Consider the following 19,604-nt stretch of genomic DNA (forward strand, 5'->3'; position numbering starts at 1 on the left):
CCAATATATGCTTGCGCGTGCATTGAAAATTTTTAGAAGGAATGACAAAATGTTAACAGCGGTTTTGTCTGAAGAGAAGGGCTGGGGCTGGGATGGAGTGTTTTTACTTTCATCCTATTTGATTTCCGTTTCTATGAGCATATGTTACTTCTATAATGCAAATATGAATTAATAACAACTTTTAAAACCAGAGGAAGGATTCATGAGTCACTAGAAACAGAAGGGATCTTCTAGAACTGGATAGAGGACATTTGGCAAAACCTACAGCAAACATCACCCTTAAAGATTAAATGAGAAACATTCCTTTAATGTCAGGTATGAGGAGCAGTGCCCACTGTCTCCACTTCCACTCAGCCGTATGAAGGATTCGGGTCCTAACCTGTGCATGAAGAACAAAAAAGTTAATAAAAGGTGTAAGTTCGAACGGAAAAAAACCAAAACTGTCATAGGTCACAGATAATGTGATCATCTGCATAAAAACTCAATACATTTTTGGGAACTCCGAGAATTTATCATGGCTGCTGAATCTCAGATTAATATTTAATCTCATGTGTATTCCTAGATGCTGGCAACAATATAGTTTGTAAACCGCCATTTACAATAGCAAGAAAAATTATATAACCAAGGAATAAATGTAACAAAAGATGTGTATGATTTCTGTAAATTGTAAAACTATGATGGTAAAATTTATAACATAAATCATACAATTTATAAAATTGTTTAAAATCTATGTATTGAAACATTTTAAAAAGGAGAGCTATATACCATCTTCATGGATAGGAATATTCAATGTCTCATAAAGACGTTAGTACACTTCATATTAACGTGTAAATTCAATGCAATACCAATCGAAGCCCCAAAAGGAGTTTTGAGGAATGGGCAAGCTTATCTTGGAGCTTAGATGGAAAAGCAAACAAGTTAAGACTATTTTAGGGGCATCTGGGTGGCTTAGTCAGTTGCGTGTCTGACTCTTGGTTTTGGCTCAGGTCATGATCTCATGGTTCTGAGCTGACAGTAAGGAGCCTGCTTGGAATTTTCTTTTTCCCTCCTTCTCTCTCTGCCCCTCCCCTGCTCACACACACATGCACACACACTCCTTCTCCCTCTCCTCTCTCTCTCTCTCTCTCAAGTCAAATAAACAAACTTAAAACAAAGGTTATTTGGAAGAAAGAGGGCAAAGTGAGAGGTGGTGGGGCTCGTGCTTGCCCTTCTAAATATTAGGACTTATTATGAGCTTATAGGAATTGAGACATATGGTATTGGCACAGAAGTAGACAAAAAGACTAAAGGAACAGAGCCCCAAAATTAAAACAGGTATATGGGTATAATTTATGTGGTAAAGGAAGCACTGTCTTGACAGGGTGGGAGACACGCTCCCCCCAAATATGGCACTTTGGCATGTTGACTGACCTACATGGAAGGAATCTGAGCAGCAGTAGTTGCCGGAAGGACTCTCTGACCTTCCCCTGAAGTAGATCATAGACCCTCATGCGACAGGTTCTCTCTCTATACCTGGAGGAAAGGAATATCCTCATCTCCAAAGATGAGGGGGATGCCAAGAGAAATCTGAATGAATAGACATCACTAAGTTTCCCCCAGTTTACTATTCTTGGCTCCTACCCCAATGTCTTATCATGCTTTCCCATGACTTTCTACTCCTCATCGAACCCAGTAATAAAAGCACTCAGATTTAAAAAAAAAAAAAAAAGCCCTCAGCTTTAACTACTCTTCGAGTCTTCATTTCCTTGTGAAGGCTCCTGTGTCATGTAGAATTTATCAGAAATAACAGTGTATGCTTTTGGGTGGGCCTGGGTGGCTCAGTGGGTTAAGCACCCGACTTTGGCTCAGGTCATGATCTTGCAGCTTGTGAGTTCAAGCCCCACGTCAGACTCTGTGCTGACAGCTCAGAGCCTGGAGCCTGCTTTGGATTCTGTGTCTCCCTCTCTCTGCCCCTCCCTCACTGTGTGCGCTCTCTCTCTCTCTCTCTCTCTCTCAAAATACATAAACATTAAGAAAAAAAGGGTGTTTTTGTTAATCTGTCTTTGCTACAGAGCCTCTGCCAAGAACCTAGAAAGAAAGTACATTCCAGATGAATTAAATGTGAAAAGCAAAATTTGAAAACATTTAGAGGAAAAGCTAGGAGAATACTAACAATGGATTTCTCTTTTTTTAATTTTTTAAAAAATGTTTATTTAGAGATAGAGAAAGAGCACACGAATGGGGGAGGGAGCAGAGGGAGAAGGAGAGAGAGAGAGAAAGGGGGCAGGTGGGGAATCTTAAGCAGGCTCCACGCTTAGGGCAGAGCCCGACACGGGATTTGATCCCAGAACACTGCATCATGACCTGAGCCAATATCAAGAGTCAGATGCTTTGGGCACCTGAGTGGCTCAGTTGGTTAAGTGTCTGACTTCGACTCAGGTCTCGATCTCACAGTTCATGGGTTCCAGCCCTGTGTTGGGCTCTGTGCTGACAGCTCAGAGCCTGGAGCCTACTTCAGATTCTGTGTCTCCCTCTCTCTCTGCCCCTCCTCTGCTCATGCTCTCTCTCTCTCTCTCTCTCTCTCAAAAATAAAATAAACATTAAATATATATATATATATATATATATATATATATATATATATATGTCAGATGATAAACCAACTGAGCCACCCAGGCTCCCCTAACAAAGGATTTCTTAACCGAGACTCAGAAGGCACAAACCATAAATAACAAGACAGACAATTCACTAAAATTAGAAACTTCTGTCCACCAAACCTCATCAACACCAGAAACCAAAGGACAATACAAGCCACAGACTGGGAAAAGCTGGGTACGGTTTGTAAACAACAAATGATTTGCCTTTAGAATTTACTAAGAACTCCTACAAGTAATTAAAGAAAAGGAAACCCCGAAGAGAAATGGGTAAAGGCTGTGAACAGAGAAAGAGAGTTCACTGTATTTTTTTCTAACTTTCCAGTAAGCATGAAATATTACATGATTTATAAGGCCAAAGCTCCAGTCAGTATCAGGTCTCCCAGGCTGGCTGTGCCACCCTGGATAAGTCACTTCCCCTCTCTGTGCCTCCTTTTCCTCCTTTGTGAAATTGAGGGCTGCATTGGAGGACCTGCCATGTCCCTTCCAGCACCAAAGGTCAATAACTTTTCAATCCATGAATGGATGAAGTGACACACCCACACCGAGGGCTATTGTTTGGCAATAAACACGCAGACACCTGCAGAAAAGCTACGATGGGGATAAACTTTGAAAACACCATGCTGCGTCAAAGCCAGACACAGAGGACCACATGTGGTAGGTTTCCACTTAGATGAGACGTGTGGAAGAAGCCAATCCACGGAGACAGAAGGTAGATCCGTGGTTGCCAGGAGCTGGGGGGAAGGGAGGACCGGAGGGGTGATGGCTAATCGGTGTCAGTTTCTCTTTGGGGTGACGAAGACGTTCTAGAATTGCAGGGTTAAGTGCACGGGTCTGTGAACGCTCTAAAAGCCCCAGCGTCGTGCACCTCAAGTGGGTGAACTGGAGGGGACGCGAGCTGCGTCTCCATAAAGCCGTGAAAAGTAAAAGGCTCCGTTTTCCAAAAAGAGAAATGTTCGGTGACCCTCTATTCGTCCTGAGAGTATTCACCCCACAGCAGCAGTGAACCACAAACCGGGGTCCCAGCTGACCCGAATCCCCAAGCTCGGTTGGCTCCTTAGGAGAGGTTGGGGACAGCCTATTAGTAAAACTGGAGGCTGGCGACCAACTTCTGCCTCTCCCCAGACGGCCTCTCCCATCACACAGATTGCTGATGTTGGAGAGAGGGAAAGGGATCCCGGGGTCCCGCAGGCAGTGTAATAAAGGGGGCCAGGGAGTGAAGGTCCCATTAGTCAAAGTGCACAAAAGTCCTCCTCTACAAACCGCAGGTAGAGAAAATCAAATCCCGCCCCTCGTGGCTGTCACAGCCACCCGAAAATGAACTAAAATGAAAATGCTGCTGGCAAGTGGGATGCTGGGACGTTTCGTGACCGAGTTGTAGTCCTGCCTGGGATGAAAATACAGGAGCTTTGGTTGTCTCCAGCTGTAAAAGTCATTTGGGGCCTAATATCGGTTTTATGGCCTTTTCCCGGGGTGTAATAACTGGAAAGTGCCCGAGGCAGGTCTCTGTGGGAAATCTAGGAGTGCTCCACATAGATCCTCCTGCCTCAACCAGGGAGAGCCGGCTAGCAGCTAGGAAACAATTACATTATTTCTGCGGTACAGCTCGATACGTCGCCAATAAAAGTTAATGATTATGCGCAGACTTGCAGACGTCCGAGAGTCTAGACCCAAGACGCTGGGAGAAATCTTTGCACGTTCACTCTCTGGCCTTCCGCGCGAGTAGAACCTTAACGTCACTTCCACACCAGCCTCAAGCCGTTCGCCGATCTGCCCCTTTGGGTCACCCGCACCGTCCTGCATTAGAAGGTCACTCTGATGACTTCCTTTTTCCCCCAGGATGTGTTTATTGAGCACCTGCTGTGCGCCAGGCATGCTGTCCTGGAGCTGACCTCTGGCGGGAAGGTTAGGGGCACGGGTGGCAAGCAGGCAAGTGTGCAAAAGAGCCTCTCGGGGCTGTGACAGGGACAGAGGGGCTCGGGAAGGCGCCTCCGAGGAGGGGACATCTGAGCTGAGAGCTGGAAGACATGGGAGCCACCAGGAGAACCAGACAGAAAGTACTCGTGCCGGAAGGAGCAGCCAGGGCCAGAGGCCAGTGAGTGAGGCTCATTTGGGACAGGGCTGGGGTGTTGGACAGGAGGCCCCGAAGGCTTGTGAGGGACGGAGTGACAGCTGAGCAGAATGGATGGGGGAGGGGAGAGGGTCGGAGGAGACGTGGACCGGGAAACCAGGGAGGAGGCTCCTGCAGGTGTCTGGGCGAGTCAACAGCGGTTCCGAGGGTGATCGTGGTGGAGGATGGAGAGCGGGACAAGGGTTCTGGCCTCGTCGCGGGCGCAGGTTAGAGCCGCCTGGTGCAGGTGGTCTCGGGGGTCTGTGGACACAGGGCCTCCCTGCGTCTCTCTCCACTGAAGGGGCCATGGGCACGCCCACCTGTGTGTCCTACCTGCTTTGTCAAACTCTCCGGGCCGAGACGCACAGGAGGAGATGCGTTTGACGTGAAGCCCAGACTACATAACAGAAACCAATATTTTACCAAAATACTTATATATGCCTGCTGTATTTTCTATCTTGCTCTATTAAAAAAATTTTTTTTTTAATGTTTATTTATTTTTGAGAGAGAGAGAGACAGAGCACGAGCAGGGGAGGGACAGAGAGAGAGGGAGACACAGAATCCGAGGCCTGCTCCAGGCTCCGAGCTGTCAGCACAGAGCCCGACGCGGGGCTCGAACTCACGGACCGCGAGATCATGACCTGAGCCGAAGTCGGATGCTCAACCGACTGAGCCCCCCCAGGCGCCCCTGCTGTGTTTTTTAAACATTTTTAAAGTTTATTTATTCATTCTGAGAGAGAGCGAGAGAGCGCCAGCAGGGGAGAGGTAGAGAGAGAGGGAGACAGAATCCCAAGCAGGCTCCAAGCTGTCAGTACAAAGCCCAATGTGGGACTCAAACTCATGAACCATGAGATCATGACCCGAGCCGAAATCAAGAGTCGGATGCTTAAGCAACTGAGCCACCCAGGCCCCCCACCTATTTTGTTTTTCTTTTTCATGCAGGTTGCAGTGGTACAGTGGCCTGCGATTGGGCACAGCAGTCACGAGAGTATGGCCCTGGATGAGGCCCGTTGTCCCTCCCCTGGCCCTCTTGCCTAGAGGGACACACACCATAGGCTGGCCCGCTGACAGAAGGGCAGACCCTACAAGTTGGCTGGGGACCCTTGGGGCAGGGGATCCCGGGGTCCCAGAAAAGCAGAGTACAGCCTGGAAGTGGGGACCGGGCTCCTTGCTCTATGAGGGAGGGTGCGGTCGGACCAAAGTGGGGCCCCTGAAAGCGTGACACCAGCACAGGGCCCCGCCTGGGCTGTGGAGGAAGCAGACATCACCGCTGGGGTACCACCCTCATACCTGCCCGCCTCCTCTGCAGGTGTCTGGCTTCTTTTATGACTTGGACTGTGCAGACACTTCCTTGAAAGTTTCAAATAGCTTGGTTCATAACATTCAGAAGTAAAAGTCCAGTTCTGGTAACAAAGAGGAAGGCCGGGTACCCGGGAGTGGTGATCAGTCCTTTATCAGATGCCCAAACAGCTAAAAACCCCTGAGCCCCCTAGGACGGCAAGTGGCCCCCACAGCATCCGTCTAAGACCCGCCGCTGAAGGGACACCTGTGGCCTTTGAAGTTGTTCCCGTGTCTTCTAGAAGACCATCCAGATACAATTAGAAATGCGATTGCAGGGGTGCTTGAGTGGCTCAGTTGGTTAAGCATCTGACCTTTGATTTGGGCTTGGATCATGATCTCATAGTTCCTGGGTCTGAACCCCACGTCGGGCTTTGCACTGACAGGGAGGAGCCTGCTTGGGATTCTCTCTCTTCCCGCTCTCTCTCTGCCCCTCGCCCACTTGAGCAGGCATATCGTGTTAGGTAAGAGTCCAGTTTTGTTCTTGTGCATGTGGATGTCCAGTTTTCCCAGCACCGTTGGGAAAAGACCGTCCTTTCCTCCATGGAATGGTCTTGGGACCCTTGTTGAAAATCATTTGACCAGTTAGGTGAGGATTTCTTTCTGGGATATCTCTTTCACTTTCCTGTTCTAGATTATTCTATTGGTCTAGAAGTCTTGTCTCTGTGGCAGGACCACCCCGTTTTGATTACTGTAGCTTTGTAGGAAGTTTTGAAATCAGGCAGCGTGAGATTTCCTGCTTTGTTTCTGTCCAGCATGGTTCCGGCTGTTCAGAGTCCCTTGCAATTGCATGTGAATTTTTGGGAGGGATTTTCTATTTCTGCAAAAACAGATTGTTAGGATTTTGATAGACATTGCGTCGAACGTGCAGATGTTACGATTGCTTTTCGGAGAGTTTGCAACAAAGCGATCTTTTGTTATGTTCTAACGTGCGTTTCCCTCACTGCTACTAAGGTTGCTGGACCGTTTGTATCGTTTGGATTGCTTGCTACTTCCTTTGCCCACTCGTCCTCCTGGAGTCTGAGGGTCACATACGTAAAGCGTATTAGAGTATCGACACTCCCCGTGTTTCCATAACAATCACCGAATATTAGTTGGGCACCGCTTTAGACAAGCTGCTGTGTTGGATGGAGGTCTGCCTGAAGAGGTGAGGAACACCCCACAATCCCCGCCTTCACGGGGCAAGAAGGTAGATGGTAATGAGAGTTACCCAAACCCGTAATTGCAAAATGGGTCGATTGGTGTTTGGGCAAGGACTGGCATGCTGTGAGGGGATCTGATCTGGCCTAGGGCTCCGCAAGGTCCCTCTCAGGAAGTGACATCGGAGTTGCAGCTCGATGAAGGAGTAGGAAATAACCACTTGCGGTGGGAGGGGGAGGGGCTGGAGAGATATTAGCAGGTGCAAGGCCCTGAGGCCCAAAGGAGCGGGCGGGCGGGCGTGTCCAGCGACGTGAAGGAATGTGTTTTGAGCTGGAATGTGAAGGAAGACCAGTGCAGGGGACTGGGGGGTGGGCACAGAGATTAGAGAGTTCCAGATCAAGGTGAGGCGGTCAGACAGTCGGCCAGCAACTGTTCATTTTCCTTTCTAGACTCTTTGTCCACAGCTATGGATAAGATGGCCATCCAGGGCCTGGACTCCTAGTTTATGGTCTTTAAGGTCTGCCATTTTCTCGGATGAATTCACCGTTTATCACCCTGGGACGGAGGTTTCCTTGGTTGGTTCTTTCATCCATTCATTTATTCCACAGATATGCACTGAGCACCTGTGATGTGCAGGCGAGTAAGTAAGCTGATCTCAGACGCGGATGAGTTTTTGGAAGTGAATGAACGAGCGAAAAGGGAGGAAGTCCCCTGGGCTCTGTGTTGGGAGCTGGTGTGGCTGAGCAGCCCACCCTGGGGGTGGCACTAGGGTAGTGACACAGCCCCTGAAAGTGGGATGGGAGCTTTGTCTTCATCCTCAGGGCGGAGGGAAGTCCGAACTGGTTTTCAGCCCAGAAGTGGCCTCATCAGGCTTGTGGTTGGGAAAGGTCCCTCTGGCTTTGCTGGGGACGTTGAGGCCGGAGCTGCTGAATGGGCCCCAGAGGTCATGGAGGTCATTTCTGCGGTCCAAGTGGGACATGAGGGCCCACGTGAGAAAGGGTAGAGGCAGTGAACCTCCAGTGATGTGGGTGGATGGCTCCAAGGTGTTCCAGAAGGCCGATCCACAAGACCTGGCAGAGGGTGGGTCAGGGGAGGGGGACCCAAGATGCAGAACCGGAGAATGTGCCAGTTAATGAGAAACGGAAGCACAGAGGGCACTGCCGTGAGTTAGTGCCCGGGGACACCTGTGCAAAGGGTAAGTTGGAAGAGGCAGAGAATTGGCAAAGTGTGATGGGGGCAGTGTGTGCATTTGAGGTATTTCAGGGGTGGAACAAGGTCTTTAGATGCGCTGAACACAGGGGCGAGAGAGAGGGGTGCGGACGGACCCTGGTTTCCAGCTTGGGCCACGGGATGGTGCTGTTTCGTGGCAGGTATCTTTCCTCATTCGTCATCGGCCTTTTACGTTTTGGGGGACGGGGTCAGTTCAGCTCACCGTGAAATAGTGGTCTGCCTGTACATTTTATTAACGTTAAAGTGAAGTACATCCCGGTCACAGAAACTTGGGTCCATGCTAAAGCCATTTGCTAAAAATAAAGCCCTTGGCATGCTCCGAACATTAGTGCAAGGCCGTGCCTGAACACAGGGTCGAGTTCATCACCTCCTCTAACATCCGGAGAACCTGAGTTTGTTTGTGATAAGCTCCCTACACCACCGTCTTCCTAAGATCCTTGAATTCCAGGTGTGACTAAGAAATCTGCCGACCGTGTGCTGACACTGTTACCCGAACGCTGTGCGCAGCCTGCCGAATCCCTCTTAAACAATCACCAAAACAACCATGTCTCTCGTTCCCAGTACGGCTTGGAGCCACAAAAATTAATTACATCACCTGTAAAATTAGCCCTGTGTTCTGCATCGAAAGGTCAATGTTCAGACTGAGGGATGGTTTAGTGCTTTCAAACACAGGGCTCAGCATATAAATATTTATCACAGGAGGACAGGAACTCATTGTACACGGTGTGTTTACCTTATCAGGCAGTTACCTAGGGCAAAGAGTCCGCTGTCTGCTTCCTGTCCCAATTTCTCTTGCCCAAGACCTTGGGCAATTGTTTATTTGACAGAGTGTTCTGTCCCATTCCCTTTCTTCTGGGAATAAAGGCACAGGATATGCTGAACAAATACATCACCTGGTCCACAGATACCTGGTTTGCAGAGAGGGGAGAGTTCTAGGCGTTTGCTTGAAAGATCCGACGTCGGTTATGGAAGCGAAAACTTCGGTGACACCCACAAGAGAACAGGGAACCTTAGTTTCTCCATCCCTGACTTTTGCTTTGTTTTGGTTGGTGTTTCGAAAGCTCCCAGTGGACTCTCTGGAATGCTCAAGCTTTTGACAGCGAAGATGGTGTAACAGAGACAGACAAACAAGGATCACAAATAGGATTTGTGGCAAAAACACAACCTTCTCTTTTCGTACTGTTTTCTATGTTTATAAAGCAGGAATGTTAGAGAAACATTGGCCAAGCTGGCTTTAATCTGGCCACATATTTGTTTTGGCCACTCTTAGCTTTTATTTCAAAAGTTCTCATACTAACTAGCTCAGGCGATTGTTACATAAGAAAGCCCGGCTGGGCCGCGTGCCAAAAATTCAACTCAGCGTTTTTCCGCCTCCCCATGGTGGTCCCCAGGAATGGGTCCGTGAGCCTGCAGCACAGAAATCTCGGGTTAAACTCAATGAGCTATGCTAGGAGCCTCTGACAACAAACTATTGTTCAAATGTCGGTTTTCATATCCCCCAATGTCTAGTTCTCACTAATCAATCATTATACACCTTGTGTGGATTTATTAGAATCTGTTAGCCTTTTCTACCTGCATAGCTACTAACTCTTGAAGTTTCTAGCGACTTGCACTGTTACGTTTTAATTTGCCTTTAATTTTGCGTGTGTTCTAATTTGCATTTAAATTTGCATACATTCTCATTTGCATTTGATTTTGCACATATTCGAATTTGCGTTTAATTCGATTGGCCATTTCTCTTCTTTCTGAATTGCCTGCTGTCCTTCGCCTACTTTTTCTGGAGTTTTCTTGGAGTTTTAATATCGCAAAGATAAAGGATATTAAGAACAACAGCACTTCTGTTAGATAAAATCACCAATTATCCACTGGGCACTGCTCTAGTCCTGGGCATTGTGCAGGGGTTCTTATGCTTGGTCTAAATATACCCCTTTCAGGCTTCATAAGATAATCTTTCTACCTAATTTTCCAAAATTTGGAAAAAACAAATTTATATTAATATCCAGTGACCCCCCTCACCCCCCCCCCCGACACACACACAAGGACAAGGATTGGTCTGTCTTGTGTGTTGGTGAATTCTAGCACCTAAATGTGCCTGGACCAAGTAGGCATTTGGTAAATTTGTCCAATAAACAGAAAGTCCATCAAGAAATTATTCTCTGGGGCGCCTGGGTGGCTCAGTCGTTTGAGTCGTCGACTTCAGCTCAGGTCATGATCTCGCGGTCCGTGAGTTCGAGCCCCACATCGGGCTCTGTGCTGACAGCTCAGAGCCTGGAGCCTGTTTCAGATGCTGTGTCTCCCTCTCTCTGCCCCTCCCCCGTTCATGCTCTGTCTCTCTCTGTCTCAAAAATAAATAAAAGTTAAAAAAAAAAAAGAAATTATTCTCTATTTTTCCTCAGAGCCATTGTCTTTCTAGAAAAAAAAAAAATCCTAACCTTGTTATTCTAACCCCAATATCAGCCTCTCTCTCCTTCTCCTGATTATTTTTTAATGGTTCTTCCTCAAGATATTTTCTTGACATGCCATAATTAAAGATGTATCTGGTACCCTCGCTTCTGAGAACGGTGGGAACATATTCTCAGCTTTGCAGAAATCCTTGATGTATTTTATGGGCTTTTGGCCACAGCAACCTATTAGCCAGTGTCTTCGTTGGAATGGTTCACTCTAACTCCCTGAAAACTGATATAATAGAGCTTATTACCTTATCATTATAATTTTGCCAGATTTCCCTAATTCTTTAGCTTATACTTGCCCATCCCAAAGTAAGTTTTCGGGGCCACAAAAACCTCGGGGAATAGGGAACGTGTCACGTCTGTAGGATGAACTGAGGAATTTCAGCACGGTTCCTCTTGCTCCAGAACCTCCACACTCAAGTTCAACTACGCCTGAGTTCCATTATTTATGGAGTGCTGACTCTGTGTCAGGTATTAGGCGAGGCACCAGCAGCGGAGATTGGTGCCTGGGGGCTAAAGATTTCCAGGCATTCTCTTTCAAAAAGTAGGTTCGACTGGGATAGACATCACATTAATCATGGATGCCTGGGTGTGAATCAATTTATGAGGTCCCTCAAGTTTACTGAGTCCCAAAGGGGCTGAACCAGGGTTCCCACCCAGGCAGTCTGGTGCCGGAGACCCCGGAGGAGTGTTGCCGTCCTGCGTCATTGTGGGGAAGACGCACGTGTATTCGCTGCGGTGATCCTGCCGTTCGCTGACGTGTTTGGAAGCACCCTCTTGGAATTTGATTAGAAACTGAAGAACTTGGAATCTAACGTTGGCTCTCCTAGCAAGCAGCTAAGATGTGGCAGATGAATCACTTCACTTCTTCAGCCCCTGTTTTCTCACTCGTAAAGTGAACTCAGGCTCGATATCTGACCAGATTCCCTCCAGCTCTAATGATCAGCCGTCCCGTCTGAACCACGGCATCTCCTTCCCTTATAAGCTTGGTTTTTGCGCCCTTTTCTGTAAAATAGGGATATTGGGACTTGCCTGGCCCATCTTTCTGGGTGGCTGGATGCGAATTACATGAACTAATAGCTTTGAAATCACTGAAGAAAACAGTAGGGTACCGTCTTGTTACCTTAGGTCGTCCATTGCCGGCCCACTGCTACTTCCTCTGGCTTGCAGCTCATTTTGAAGTTCAATTAATATATTTTTTAAATGTTTTATTTATTTTGAGAGAGAGTGAGAGAGAGAGAGAGAGAGAGAGTGGGGGAGGGACGCCCATGTGTGCGTCGAACTCAAGAAACATATCATGACCTGAGCTGAAGTCGGACGCTCAACCGACTGAGCCACCCAGGCACCCCTAGAATTTTTTTGAACACATTCTCTGTGCCTGTGTTTTACCGGAACGGAATGTTCTGGAATGTGTGTTAGAGAAAACACAAAACTGACTAAGGAGGGGTGAATTATAATTTAAATTATAAACAAATGCTCTAATGAAGTTGTTTTTCAGGCTGGTGGATGGCAATGCCCTTCGTGAGTGGGTGAGAATAGGGGAGGGGGAGGCCCGCACGGGGGAGGGGATACCGCAAGTTTGCTGATCTGCTATTACTTGGCTCAGTCTTTCCTCTCATTCATCACACTTGGCTCCCAACGACTTGGCTTATCCTGAAAGTCAAGCCCCCTCATCCTCCTCCAAAGAGATGGCTTGAGCCCCTGAGGCAGGTATTTAGGAGAGAGTCTTGCCCCCCAAAAGCATTTCAATCGTGTCCTCTCAAAGGGCGTAATCGCTTGACTAAATCTCCCGCTTCGAAGAGGAAAACACCTTTTGAGTAGTTCTGGTGTGGTTGTAAAAAAGAGCCCACCCCCTTCTCTATAGCCGTCCCCGATGAGCCCAGATTCAAAAAGATCCTGTCGGTACATGTCGTCAAAGTGCTCAGGTTCATTATCAAAGGCTGTTTGCTAATAAATAAATAATAAACGTATTTTCCCACTCCCATTTAATTAGGAACTTTGTGAGCTAAGAGTCTCACGACTAAAACAACATGCAGCCAGGAAGGCAACTCACAGCAGCGCATGTGGCCCTTGTAGCTTGTGACGCGGTTTTTCTAGTATTCAGGATAATAGAGGCAGTGGTTCATTTTTATATGAAATGGTCTGTAAGGTAAGGTTGGGGGAAACGATTATAAATTCACGTCGAGGATGGCAACAAAAAGACAGAGGCAGGGGTGCCTGGGGGCCTCAGTCGGTTAGGCGTCTGGCTTCGGCTCAGGACACCATCTCACGGTTTGTGAGTTCGAGCCCCGCATCGGGCTCTGTGCTGACAGCTCGGAGCCTGGAGCCTGCTTTGGATTCTGTGCCTCCCTCTCTCTCTGCTCCTCCCCTGCTCATGCTCTGTCTCTCTCTCTGTCTCTCTCTCTCTCAAAAAGAAACATTAACAAAAATTAAAAAAAAAAAAAGGTAGAGGCAGCCAGGTCACAATGGAACTTGATTGTATCTTGAAACTACGCAATAGCCATTCCTGTCCCAGACCCTCTCTCCTTCTCCGCCTTCTCGCCCTCCCTGGGTGATGTCATCACCCCTGTATCTTTACTTAAACTAAGTGACCCTTAAACTAAATGACTGGTCCCCGGTCCTGCTCGTGAGCTTCTGACGAGGTCCTCACTTCCTGTTAGGTCCCCAGGCTGCCAAATGGACCGGGCCCTGACAGAACCCTCGCCTTCACACCCACCCACCCACACCCACTCTTCCTGGGCTCCTCGGGGGCCTGTCGCTGCCTTCCCAGCCCCTCCCACCAGAGCAGCATCAGGCCCCCTGGGGTCATGTTTCTGGTCACAGCCATTGTGACCACCTAGTGTCACCTGCATCATTGCCTGCCAAGTCTCCCCTGCTCACTCCAGTCTCCTGACCCCTGATCCATTGTCTACACTGCAGGCAGGATCATCTTTCACAAATGCAGATTTATTCCTCTCTTTGATATTCCTCCATTTATTATTCCAAAGAGAAACCCAATTTCCTTAACACTTGACGCTTTGGTCTGATCCCTCCTCCCCCTTGAGGGACACTCCCCCCTCCAAAGTCCCCCGACCTTGGGACTGAGCTGAGTGCCCATGCGGTGCCCATGCACACCGTTGCCCCGTAGAGACACGTGTTTCACGATGCATCGAGATGGCCTGTTTACCGCATGGCTTACCCACACACGCAGGTGCAGTGGAGCATCCGTCTCCCTCTTCCTCCTCAATCAAATTGGACTCCAAGCCTCCATTGTACCCAGGGAAGCAGGAAAGTTCATGACTTTCATTCTCAGGCCTCCTGATGCTTCCCGTCCTGGTCCAGTGCCCCAACCAGAGTGAAATATTAGAGGCAGTCCCATCAGAGGGACACCGTAACTCTGGACGCCCTTGCCCCACCCACTCTGCTCTTGGCCGTTCCCGGACACTGGCATCCCAGCCCAGACTGGAGCCCTGGTGCCCAAGCCGTCCCCAGGAGGAGTCTCTCCATCCCCGGAGCAGTCTCAGGGACTGTTCCCAACCAAGGACCTCCAAGATCTATCTTCCTAGTGAATTCAGAACACAAGGAGGGGATGGCTTCCGGGGAATTTCTGCCCCATACACCTGCCCTGGGGAAGACTCTTGGAACCAGAGAGGGGAAAATATAAAGAGCCCAACACGGGTCGGTGTCCCTGAAAGTTATTCTGGACTTGCTCCCCTTCACTCAGCAGGGACCTCTAAGACAGGACCATGTCCCTCTCTGGCGGCCTGGCACAGTGCCTGGTAATCAGAAGAAGACCAGTGAGGAAGCAAGCATCACTCCAGACCTACCAGATGTGCAAAGATGAAGAGGTCTGATGGGGCCAAGTGTCTTCAAGGACGTGGAGAATCAGGGGCGTGGAGACACTGTGGTGGGGTCGTAAGTCAGGTCATCCACTTTGGGGAGCAGATGAAAATACCAAGTAAAGTTAAAAATGCCGATTTCTTTCACCCTGAAATCCTACTTACAGCATAAATCTGGAGAAACGTCTGCTCAGGGGAGTGTGAACACACAGATGTTCATTGCATCATTGTTTATGACAGCAAAGAACCTGGACACCCATTGACAGGTAAAAAGGTAAATAAATTATAAAATATCCTTACGTAGAATAGTGTACTGCTGTGGGCTTCCACACGTTTGCTCGTATTCTCCTTAACGGGATTTTGTAAAACTATGTCCCCCCACCATATGTTTATTTCTTTATTGTTTATTTTTTCACCCTTATTATTTTTTTAAATGTTTATTTTTGAGAGAGAGAGAGAGAGAGAGAGAGAGAGAGAGCATGAGTGGGGGAGGGGCAGAGAGGCAGGGGGGACAGAGGATTTGAAGCAGGCTCCGTGCTGACAGCAGAGACCCCAACGCAGGGCTCAGACTCATGAACCGTGAGATCATGACCTGAGCCGAAGTTGGACACTCAACCTACTGAGCCACGCAGGCACCCCTACAATCCATTTTTAACGTTTTTTTTTTTTTTTTTTTTTTTTAATTTATTTTTGGGACAGAGAGAGACAGAGCATGAACGGGGGAGGGGCAGAGAGAGAGGGAGACACAGAATTGGAAACAGGCTCCAGGCTCTGAGCCATCACATTTTTAAACACACAAAGTGGGACGCCTGGGTGGCTCAGTTGGTTAAGCATCTGGCCCTTGATTTTGGCTCAGGTCAAGTCCCACATCGGGGTCTGTGCTGACAGCACGGAGCCTGCTTGGGATTCTCCCTCTCCCTCTCTCTCTCTGCCCTTCCCCCTGTCTCTCACTCTCAAAATAAACAAATAAACATGAAAAAAAGTTAAAAAAAAATTTAAACACACAAAGAAACTCTTGTGTCATAGATATCGCTCAATTATTTGGGGTCAATGTAATGAAAGATTCATAGCAAGTAACTTTAAATATTTTCTACCATGTATTGAGTGACTATCAAAGAAAATCAGATAATGTGTCTGAAAAGGAAGGAATCGAAAAAATGAAAACTGGAAGAATATTTGGATCTACCAGAACTGCAAGAGCCAGCTGGAGATCGTAGCCAGCCTTGAATGGTAATAAACTGCGAAATGGAAATAAACAGTATGGAAAACAAAACATCATGCAGATATGTGACCTTGATAAATGATGTCATAAAAAGAACTCAGCGCTTTTCTTAGCCTTATAAGAAAGACGTGTTCCTGGTGCTTGGCTGGCTCGGTTGGTGGAACATACGACTCTTGATCTCAGGGTTGTAAGTTCGAGCCCCACATTGGGTGTAAAGATTGCTTAAAAAGAAAGGTTTCAGCTATTAAAGCCAACATGAATGCAGTGAATGATAAAGTGCTTGAACTTACTTGTAGATAAATCTGCAAAAATGAAGAAAAAGACGTGACAGAAATAAGAAAATGATCTACAACAATTTGGGAAGACTGTATCAATTTCAAGATTGAATATATTAGCCTGTTTACAAAATTGTATGTGAATGTATTTAAGAGCAACATATGAAAAATTTTGAAAACTTTTGAGTTATTCCAATTTACCGAATCCTGAAACTTGGCCAACAAGGTTTACAGAACTTCTGGATTGCAGATGAAGAAAAAACATAACAAATTGAGGCAATTAATTAAAATGACATTTCAAGACATTGTCTGTGACTTATTTGATAATAAAGATGTTAAATTTTAAAAAAGTATCAGGCAGTATAAAAGCAGAAAAGATTGTAAAGTTATTGCTGTTAGCTCAATAGAAGTTAAGAGAGGGTTCAGCATCTTGACCGATGTCGTTGACGTTAAGAGAAAATCTCTAGTTATGGGGATCTTGGATAACCTAATAACTACCCACTTAAAAGATGATCTTTGGAAACATTTGATGTTGTTAAAAATAATTTTTAAATGGTAAAATCAGCTTAACTCGGACAACTATTAGATGAATGTGTGTCAAAGATATAACTCATTAACTGATGAAGAAGCCGGTAGGATGTTACAATCCACGCAAAGGAGAATTCAGAGAATACACTATAGAGAAAACCAAGAATGCTGAAATAAATATGCAAATTGATCCAAAACAGGTCCATATCCCCAGAGGGATAGTCTATCATATCTCCAGTGGATAATATTAATTTGCATTTCTGTGGACAAAGATCAATTATACTACTGCCAGTTTCTGTAACACACAGAGCTGTGAAGTAGCTCAAAACCAAAGGTGCATACAATGTCCATCGACAGATGAATGGATAAAGAAGAGGTTTGTCTATACAATGGAGTGCTACTCGGCAATCAAAAAGAGTGACACCTTGCCATTTGCAACTACGTGGATGGAACTAGAGGGTATTATGCTAAGCGACATTAGTCAGAGAAAGGCAAACATCAGATGACTTCACTCATATGAGGACTTTAAGATTCAAAACAGATGAACATAAGGGAAGGAAAGCAAAAATAATATAAAAACAGGGAGGGGGACAAAACAGAAGAGACTCTTAAATACAGAGAACAGACTGGAGGGGTTGTGGGTAGGAGGATGGGCTAAATGGGCAAAGGGCATTAAGGAAGACACTTGTGGGGAGGAGCACTGGGTGTTATACGTGGGGGATGAATCACTGGAATCTACTCCTGAAATCATTATCGCACTACATGATAAGTAACTTGGATGTAAATTTAAAACCAAAAAATAAAAAAATTTAAAAAACCCCAAAGCGCATATAAGCCAGAAGGACTGGAGACACCCAGGGTTCTCTTCTTCCCCTTTTCAGATTTCTCACCACTTTTCCTGACAATGCCATCCCCATGTCCGATGACAGCTCAGACCTGCTGGTGGTGTCATATGGCTAGTGACAGCCACACCTAAGAAACAAACAAAAAATTACATCTACAATTTCCAAATGTCAACCAATGCTTTAGAGATTACTGGACCGAATAGATGAATGATGTATGTTACAACTTATCACTTTGTGATCATTCTATAAAAATATATATATTTGAGATTTAAAAGGCACATTTTAAAAGTTTCTATATATCCATCAAGTGTTATATATAATATATATACTATAATATATGAGTTTTATATTGTGATTTGTGTACTTATGTATTTCTATTATTATTTGTATATATATTATTAACATGTTATTATACGTTTCTTTTTTTTAATTTTTTTTTAACGTTTATTTATTTTTGAGACAGAGAGAGACAGAGCATGAACAGGGGAGGGACAGAGAGAGAGGGAGACACAGAATCTGAAACAGGCTCCAGGCTCTGAGCTGTCAGCACAGAGCCCGACGTGGGGCTCGAACTCACGGACCGCGAGATTGTGACCTGATCGTGACCGCTTAACCGGCTGAGCCACCCAGGCGCCCCTGTTATTATACGTTTCTATTACTATGACATTGCCAAATCTTTTGATATGCCTCCTGCATCAACACACACAGATACACACATTCATGGACGTGAGAACCAGAGACAACGCAGAGAGCAACGCCAGAGATCGGGAAGGCTTCCACATTCCGGCAGATTGTCACGAAACGTGGCTCTCGCTTGTGAGCACAGAGGTGTGTGTTGAGATGAAATCTATAAATCACGGACAACGTGGTCAGTCTCCATGGAGACTTGTTCCACCCCCAGCCTCCCCCCCACCCCCGGCAGGGGCACCTCCATTTTACCCAGTGGTTCAAGTCCGAAATCCAAGTGTCATCTTGGATTCTTGTCTGTCTCACACTCCACAACCAACCTGTCGAAAACCTCTGTCATTTCTACTTCCAAAATATATTCCCCTCCCTTCCCTTCTTCGGAATATGACACTTCTCTCCATCTCCGTCCCACTGCCCACATCCGGCCTCCCTCCTGGGCAGGTGACAGCCTCTGCTCCCTTGCTCTCCGCACCGTCACCCGCTCCCTGCCCTGCAGCCAAGGCGATCCTTAAAACAGCAAATCGGAAGTCATCATTCCCCTGCTTATACCCGTCAGTGGTTCCCCCTCCACCGAGAAGATGCTAACTGCCCTCCCTTCACCAATAAAACTAAAAAATCTGGACCACTTCTGTTTCATATCCATTTAAAATGATAAACCTTCTCCCCTACCCCAGCCCAGCCCTTTCTCGATCTATCTTTCCATGTTATTTATCACATTATGCACTATATGATGCTATATAATATTAGACTTTGTATCTTTCTATATATTATATTCTTTAGGTAGTTTATTGTTGGTCTTCCCTTGCAATAAAGTATAAGCTTCATAGGACCGGAATACTTGAGGGGTTTATTCTATGCAAGTACTTAAAAAAGTGCCTAGTAAGTGGCAGGAGTGCAATAAATACACGTGAATGAATGAATGAATGGGTCTCCTCACTTACCAGATTTTTCCCTGGGCTAACAGGTTAGCCCGCCACATCTCATGGATGCCGGCAGAAGACGTGGGCCTCTCTGGGCCAGAGGCCAGGACGTTAGTGCCCCCAGCACAGCCCGCAGCCCAGGCTTCACATTTGCATGGGTTTCCATTGCTCCCCAAACCGCAAGTCGGTGGCACCCAGCAAACCAGGCAGATGCTGCCCCCTCGGTGGGCGTGTGTCACAGGTGAGGAAACCTGAGTTCAGGGAGCCCGGATCTGTTCTAACGGACACACGGGCACCTGGTGTCCTCCTTCTGCCCCGAACGGGACATCATCTTTCTTTGCTGGACAGTCAGCCGCCCTGCCCTTTGCTCCGGAGGGAGGCTCTGCCTCTATCCTCTGAGACTGTTGA

The 19,604-nt window shown here is 46.9% G+C and overlaps 1 long non-coding RNA gene across 2 annotated transcripts; it reads left to right on the top strand.

Annotated features, from left to right (window-relative positions):
- Positions 1-4,311: 4,311 nt before the first annotated feature.
- Positions 4,312-18,898, top strand: LOC147577756 (uncharacterized). Of its 2 annotated transcripts, XR_015254444.1 has the most exons (4): positions 4,312-7,228; positions 7,671-7,861; positions 14,605-14,993; positions 18,298-18,898. It is a non-coding gene; the product is annotated as an uncharacterized LOC147577756 (long non-coding RNA). The 2 variants fall into 2 exon arrangements; XR_015254443.1 differs by lacking the exon at positions 4,312-7,228 and having other exon boundaries at positions 7,265-7,861.
- Positions 18,899-19,604: the final 706 nt, after the last annotated feature.

Source organism: Puma concolor, chromosome C1 (assembly GCF_028749965.1).
Source record: "Puma concolor isolate L17-30 chromosome C1, mPumCon1.1.hap2, whole genome shotgun sequence".
Lineage (NCBI taxonomy): Eukaryota > Metazoa > Chordata > Mammalia > Carnivora > Felidae > Puma > Puma concolor.